The sequence below is a fragment of the Sinocyclocheilus rhinocerous genome, unplaced genomic scaffold, assembly GCF_001515625.1.
Source record: "Sinocyclocheilus rhinocerous isolate Xijiao unplaced genomic scaffold, SAMN03320098_v1.1 scaffold2942, whole genome shotgun sequence".
In the NCBI taxonomy this organism is placed as follows: Eukaryota; Metazoa; Chordata; class Actinopteri; order Cypriniformes; family Cyprinidae; genus Sinocyclocheilus; species Sinocyclocheilus rhinocerous.
In genome coordinates, this window is record NW_015645080.1 from 27,746 (window position 1) to 35,669 (window position 7,924).

The 7,924-nt window shown below is 36.0% G+C and overlaps 1 long non-coding RNA gene and 1 pseudogene across 1 annotated transcript; both read left to right on the forward strand.

Moving 5' to 3' along the window:
• Positions 1 to 2,421: 2,421 nt before the first annotated feature.
• LOC107705644 (uncharacterized) lies at positions 2,422 to 3,896 on the forward strand (annotated as a pseudogene).
• An 85-nt stretch (positions 3,897 to 3,981) lies between these two features.
• Positions 3,982 to 4,900, forward strand: LOC107705648 (uncharacterized). The gene is made up of 3 exons (XR_001636083.1): positions 3,982 to 4,068; positions 4,189 to 4,224; positions 4,856 to 4,900. It is a non-coding gene; the product is annotated as an uncharacterized LOC107705648 (long non-coding RNA).
• The last annotated feature ends 3,024 nt before the right edge of the window (positions 4,901 to 7,924 follow it).

Consider the following 7,924-nt stretch of genomic DNA (forward strand, 5'->3'; position numbering starts at 1 on the left):
AATTAATAATAATTAATTCCCTAAAATTAAGTAATCAAGACATTACATATGGTGGAGAATAGAAAGCTGGCAAAGATTTGACTGAGAAATTAATGATACCAAGATATTATTATTATGAATTTTCTCTATTTTTATCCGGAAAAATAGACGAAAAATAGAGAAACAGAGTTTGTGAGTTATTATACCTGGTATTATAGCACGGCAGAGCGTGTTGAATGAAAGTGAAACTCGAGAGTTTGTTGTTTAGAATTTAACTGCAGTAAAAACGTTTTAATTTTGTCCACCGATACAAAATAAGTCGCTTTAGAGCGCACATGAACAGAGAAGCAAGCGTGTTCCTTGTTCTTCTGTCTTTTAAAAGGCCTCAGAGTGTGATTCGCGGTGCTCAGAAAGTATCCGAACGCTATTTATTTTTGGGAGAATTATGAAATCTTGATCAAGTGAAATTGTGGTTAAATCCACGTGTTTTTGTCTGTATAAATATGTGCTAATATCCGCCGAGATATCATTGACAGTTATTGTATTAATTGCAGTGAATCTGTAGATTAATTCACCTCACTCGGAACGAGTTGAGATTGGTCAGCACTATAAAGATAAGAATCTGTAGTGCTTTTTGGTTGTGTAGTGCGAGAGGCGCTGACATCTCACTGACAACCCACAGCTAGTAAGCTCACATGCGCATGCTGTGTACGTCACCATAGCAACAGCCGTAACCCGGAAGTTCGAAGAAACCCTTTCCGGAGGTAACTTTCAGTCCGCCAGCGCCATTTTGAGCTGTTTGTAAACAAATAGCCAAGCTAAGCTATTAGCATTGAAGGCTAGTGGTTAGCACGTAGCATTTTGTTGTCTCAAAGGCAAAATGCGTTGCAGTGTTTGAAGTGTTGAAGTGACTTGCTTAGTTACATCTGAACTTTATCTTTCGCTATGTCATACGGATTTCATCCTATTTTTCTTTCCTCTCCTCCCATTGAACAGAACAGACAGATGCAAACTTTATAAACCTTATTGCAACGTGATTTTAACCAAACAGATTAGCGATGCCATAATTGGTGATGATCACGTTTGTTTAAAAGGGTTGTCCTTTTCTCCCCAGCGTGTTAATAAAGACTCAGAACAGTGTATCTGTTAACGTCTCTTCCATTACAGGACTGAGACTCAGAACAGTTGTTGTGTCTGTTGCTGCCTTCCCTGTAACAGGCCAGAGACTCAGAACGGAGGTTGATCTGCTATCGTCTCACCCATGCAGGGCTCAGACTCAGAACGGGTTGTTTCTGTTGCTGCCTTCCCAGTAACAGGACTCAGACTCAGAACAAGGAGTGTCTTTTTGGGACGGTACATTATCTCTTTCCGATGAGGAGATTGCAATTTGGAATCTGAAATGTAAATTTCTCAATTTCCAGGCTGTGATTGGCTGTTTCCATCAGAGTCGGGGGACATGGTGTGGCCCACCCTTCTTTCCTCCTGTGGAATTTATTTGCATATTCCAAACACACATTTAGAAAAGTGTCACTAAAGTTTTACCAATGCATTTCTCACTTTCCAAACCACAACCAGAATACATTTGGCAATATTACAAACACATTAATTCCAAAAATGATGGAAAAAGATTGAACTGTCATGCATGCATTAATTTGTCCATTAACAGCTGTGTAAGATGTTGCACTACACGTCGCTGTCACTGAGAATACTTATTCCTCTGAATAAGTATAAGATGTTTGTGTTGTAGTTTGCATCAGTTTAAAGTTTGAGGACATAGTTATGAATGGATTTGGATGGAACTCTGTGATCTCTCTTTGTTTCACCCACTGTTGCTGCGTCCAGAGTTCCTAAGGAATTTTTATGGCGGTCACAGGCCAAAACCTGAGGAATTCCACTATAGCGGCCATAAACTGGGCCCTTGAATTTGCTGTCCACTACACCTGTCACATCAATCTTAATAATTGTCTTGGTAAGTACACTTGGTAAAATATAGTAAAATATATCCATTCTGAATACTGACCTATTGGCGGCACTTGCACCAATAATATATTCACTTTGTCAAATGTCAAAACGTTTGATAACTGGAGATTTGAGTGTGGGACTTTCTTGATCTGATATGTTCTCAAGATCCCATTGGGAAGTATAAGTGAACGTAATTCCTCATTTATTTTACAAAAATAGGATAAAATAGTTTTATGAATTTAACCAGCATTTAAATATTTAAGAGTAATCACTAGTGATTGTTACTCGTATAAACGCTACCAACCGATCTGAAGTCGGCTAAACAATACAAAACAAAAGATAAACAATAATTATTAATAATAATTGCTATCAGGTTGTGATTTAGCTTGTTGAGAAACAGATTTAACCTGACGTCGAACAGAGTTAAATATGAACAACTTTGTTCACTTATCTTTTACTCTGATGTACAGAAATATAAAGATGATTGTTTTATTTTTTGTCTTTTTACTCATGGATGGTAAGTAGATTTAAATGGTTTTCAAGACAGTTTTTTATTTTTTTTTATTTTACATATATAAAAAGTGATGATTATTATATTTCAAATTCCCACATTAATGTTTATTTAGCTCTATTTTTTGGAGCTTAAATTCTTGGTGGCATCATCATCTGTAGAAAGAAAAAATGTAAGTAGGCCTACAGGTGCATGTAATACAGACAAAAATAAATGAAACAAACATAAATACAAAGATTACATTACTTAGAACAAGGCATGTTTTTTGTTTGAATGTATCTATGTGATGAATTATAAGTGCTTCATTTCTGTGCCGTTGTCACATTCACTACTGAATTAATATTATCCAGAATTCAGTGAACTTGCCTGCTGTTTTGTTGTTCCTGTATTCATATAATATCCTGCTGGACTTGAAATATGGCCTTGGACATGTAAAGACTTGAACATAATTATTGGAAAGGATAATTCACTCAAAAATGAAAATTCAGTCATCATTTACCCACCGTCATATCATTCCAGCCTGTATGACTTTCTTCTGTACAAAAAATATGTTAGATGCAATATCCACACCAAGCATTTCAATATATTAAGTGTCAATAGAATAGAAAGCTGCAAGGTCCATGATGAAATACTTAACTTAAAATCTCTATCTAGGTGTTTTTAGTGATAATCCAGTTAAGTCAGTGTCAGTGATGGAGGAAGATTCTATTACTCTATAAACTGATGTTACTGAATAGAAAGCTGATCTGATACTGTGGACGTTTGGATCTGACAACACTCGAATAGTTCAAATCAACAGAATGGCCAATAAGATCTCATTATATGATGATGTTCTTGATGGGAGATTCAGAGACAGACTGAAGGTGGATCATCAAACTGGATCTCTGACCATCACAAAAACCAGACCTCAACATGCTGGACTCCTTTACAGATCTTCCTCTTTTTACAGATCATTGATGGAAAAGAGGTCCTGCCCAAGAAATTCAGTATTATTGTTTCTGGTGAGTCATTCTGTAGTTGCATAACCTATGCATTAATGTCCAGTCTGCCACATTTACATTTGTGCATACCAAACTGCATCAGGGTGTATTAGTATGACATTTACGTAAAAAATTTGTTATATTTTCTCATGTTTCCCAGCTCTGTCCATTCCTGTCCTTTACACTGGAATGGTTTATTGTTGTGTTCAGTGGTGAATGGTTATGTGACTCTCTCCTGGTACAAAGGAAACAGTTTATTGTCCAGCATCAGTGTGTCTGATCTCAGCATCAGTCTCTCTCTACCTCTGGAGGTGGAATATCAGGATAAAAACAGCTACAGCTGTGTGCTCAACAATCCCATCAGCAACCAGACTCAACATCTGGACATCAGCAAACTCTGTCACACATGTTCAGGTACGGCAGTGTGTTTTCACAGAGCTGGTCATATTCATGTACGCCAATAACCATTTTTAGCAGTTCCGACGCTGATACAGTATCTCTCTTCCATCATAGCACCAGGTTTGTCCGCAGGTCATATAGCACTGGTTTGTGTTTGTGCTCTGGCTGTGGCTGCAGTTTTGTGTGGTATTTATTATTACTGCCAGCGCAAGACGCGTAAACAGGCAGATGAAGGCGGTACGTGTTACTTGTAACTAATTTAAAAGAAAAAGTAAGAGTGCAAAATATTGTTTTGTAAGAAAGTTTGCATTTACTTCTTCATAATTGTTTCAAGTACGCTATTATTTTTTTATACAGATGAACCTGACGGAGAGGAACTCAAGAGCCTAAAAGGTGAGATACAATTTAACTATGTGTACAGATTCTTGTGTTTTTGATGTAGCTTCATTCTTTCCATTTTGACATTAAACATCATCACAAAAAAACTCTAAAGTTGTAATATTATAGTCAGTGTTGGGGAAAGTTGCTTTTAAAAGTAATGCATTACAATATTGCGTTACTCCATAAAAAGTAACTAACTGTGGTACTTAATTACTGTTTAAGTAATGCACTGCATTACTTTTGCCTTACTTTTTGTCACTGGGCTTGCATATTTATTTTTTTTAATAACAAAAAAGCCAAAAGTTATATTTTTGGCAACTGTAAAGGCCCTTTCACACAAAAAGTGAAATGAATGAGCCTCAGACTGAAGGAAGTGCCTCTGCTCTTATTCCCAATTTCTCTCAACATGGGGACAGGAGAGGTATCAGTCAATAAATGTGAATAAAGTAACTTGCATTACTTATTTAATAAAGTAACTCGATATTTCGTTGTAAATTTAAAAGTAATGCTACTTTATTAGTTACTTGAAAACAGTAATCTGATTACATAACTTGCATTACTTGTAATGCGTTACCCCAACACTGATTATAGTTAGAGATGAAAAAAGATTTAATTGAATCAAGTTATGTAATCTTTATTAAAGGTGTAGTTCCTGGAAACAATGGGGATGTTCATCAGCCAAACCATGGTACGATACTGCATTACTGAATCTCTCTGGGTGTTTGTGTTCATTTAAATCAGCATATAAGAGATGGTAAAACAGGTGCAGTTCCTTTGTTAGCTGTGGAGGTAGACGGTAAGATGTCATGTGGTAATATCTTGTTAACCTCAAATGTACATGGAATAATAAATTCACCCTTACCGTTTTATTACATTATGTTTTCTGTTTGTACTGTTTAGGTTTTAATGCCGCATTGCACATCTGAGCTATTTGCACTATTTTAATACTGCTGCAAACTTTTTATAATTGATAATTTTATATTGCCATTTTAAATCATTTGTATTCTTAAGCTTTACTATCAATTTGGAAGTTTCAAAATAAATTCATACATCTCACAAGTTATTTTGCCAAAAAAAGACATGAAACCAAATTCAAGGTTATTTGGGCTAGAAGTGAGTTACACATAGCCGGACTATATCGGGTCTATACTTAACCGAGACGTTGAAATGATGGCTATTGCTTCATTGTGAAGAGTTACTGCTGATGACAAGAACGGGCAGAGGAGCTGAAAACATGAGAGAATAAAAAAATCTTCATGTAAATGTCACAATAAAACACCCTAATGCAGTTTGAACCCTGATGTTGGACATTGTGTCTGTCCCTCTTGTAAGATTTACAGAACCTCAGACCCTTTGATCTTCTGAGACAGACAATACACACACAGTGTATTAACATACAGACATCTGTTTCCACATCTCACTGAGAGAAGATGTGGGAAAACATCTTTCTCACATATGCATCAGTTCCTTTTCATCGTGGAAAAGGACTATCCCTTTAAATCCAATAATACTGTTCTTTACAGTCTTATAATTCTTTACAGGTCCAAAACCACATTAAATGTTTTTATAAATTTTTAAATATTTGGTCCTGTAACACATGAATTGCAGGCATTTGATTAGAGATTTCTCATTTTCAATCGTCTGCACAGTTACACTCAAGACATTTTCTGAATTTAAGCCTCTCAAAATATTAATTGTATGTAAATTAATTGTAAATTGATAAATAGTAGCTTGATATTTGTATAAATTATATGTAATACAAAATTGCATAAAATTAGCCCTATATTCAAATAACTTTTAGATATTTTGTTGAAATATGTAAAGTGAAAGTGAAAATTAATTATTGAAACTGCTAAATCTACTCACCCTCCAACGGGACTAACATGATAACAATTATTTGAATAATCCTGTAAATGAGAGAAAAAGATGAGATAAAGTTGTCCATTGTTGTTGTTAAATTGTTCCGTTGAGTCTCAAAGCGTTCGGAGTCCATTCGGGGTCGTTTCAAAACGAGCTAAACCGCAAGCTGATAGCGACGATTAGTATTAACGTTATTTCACTTTGAACTTCAGATCAATATGTAACGGTTCTACAGGTGAAACGCTAAAATCGTACTTGACGATTTCTGTGATGGGAAAAGTAATTTGGACTTTCTTAAAATAAGGAAGTAGGCTAAGTTCTTTGGAACTTCCGAATGTGCACATTCCATGAAAACTGTCATATTTGAAACATCTCAGAACAGGATCCATCTGATCAGATCCAGCGCCACATCAGCAGAATCAGACAGAAACACCCGCACCACAGTATGCCTATGTCAAATGTCAAAACTAAATGTTAAAATGTTTTATTAGAGGTGGTGTGAGCAGACAGTAAATGGATGTGTTAGAAAGTGCAAATGCCACTCATTAAATGTTTGAAAGGAACTGAATTGCACCAATTACTATTACAGTGCCAACCGTCTCAGAGGGTCGATTACCACAGTGGATGTCGAATGACCATGAGAAAAATGAAGAGCAGTCAGTGAACAGTCAGTTGTACTAATTTACTCTTTAAGATGTTGAATAGCAATAATCAGATACACTGTGTACATATTCACCATCAAAGAATCACAACAATGCAAAGAAACATCCATATAAAGAGTGTAGGCATGCGCAAATAATAATCAAAATAAAGGAAATATTTCGACAGATGCGAGCTTTAAGGACACAGATGTCAGCTGGTTTCACAATTAGGTAGTGAAAAACAATTATTGCAACAGTCTGTGTTGGTCTCTACAGTCCTTTTAAGACGTCCGATGTCAGGATAGCGATATGAAACTGGTCTTTAGGCTGCATGCAATATTTTGATAATTCCACTGAAAAGTCTTGAGCTACTCACCATAGACAGTAACATTACATTTCTTGTATAAGTTCTTCTTGACGATCTCAAACTTATATATTCCAGAAAAATTAGCTTTGATATTCTTGATGGTAAGAGATCCAATCGATTGGTCCACCAGTAATCTGTCTGTAGATATCTTAATTTCAGAGTTCACAGCTATGACAGTATCGTCAGGTCCAAAGCTCCACACTTTCAGATCTTCTTTCTGTGTTTCACCAGAATGTAGAGTGACAGAATCTCCCTCCAACACTGATACTGACTTCACTGAATCTGGATCACCACCTGAAAAAATGGTGTAAAAAAAAAAGAAGAAAGAAATCAGGATCCGGTGACAACAAATGCAGCATAGTCTTCGTGCTCTGCATGCATGGTTTCTCCAGCCCACTTATGACTGACATGCATGTACTTGCATTAAAAAGTAAAAAAATTGGCCCTGGGCTCTGCCCCAATGACATTGAACAACAGAATGGAAGGTAATGATAAAATGGCTTATCATATTCATCATGATTGCATTCAACAAGTCAAGACAGAGATGACTGCAGCTGTGAGAAAAGCTAAAATATTTGTATGGTCTGCTGCTCATGCCATGAAGAGCCATGCATTTGATGTGTACTGGACACTTGCAACTGCCTTGGCCTTTATTCTATGTCAGTTATATTTAGTGTGTGTCATTATATGGATGATGACTGTTTGAATGTTTTGTGATAGTTGTTCATGACTTCCTGGGCAGTTAAACTGACCACTGTTTTTCATAAAAATTATTTTGTTCTGTTTTGAGATACATATGTGACCCTGGAGCAATTAAATTTTTTTGAAACAGAGCTCAGAGGTG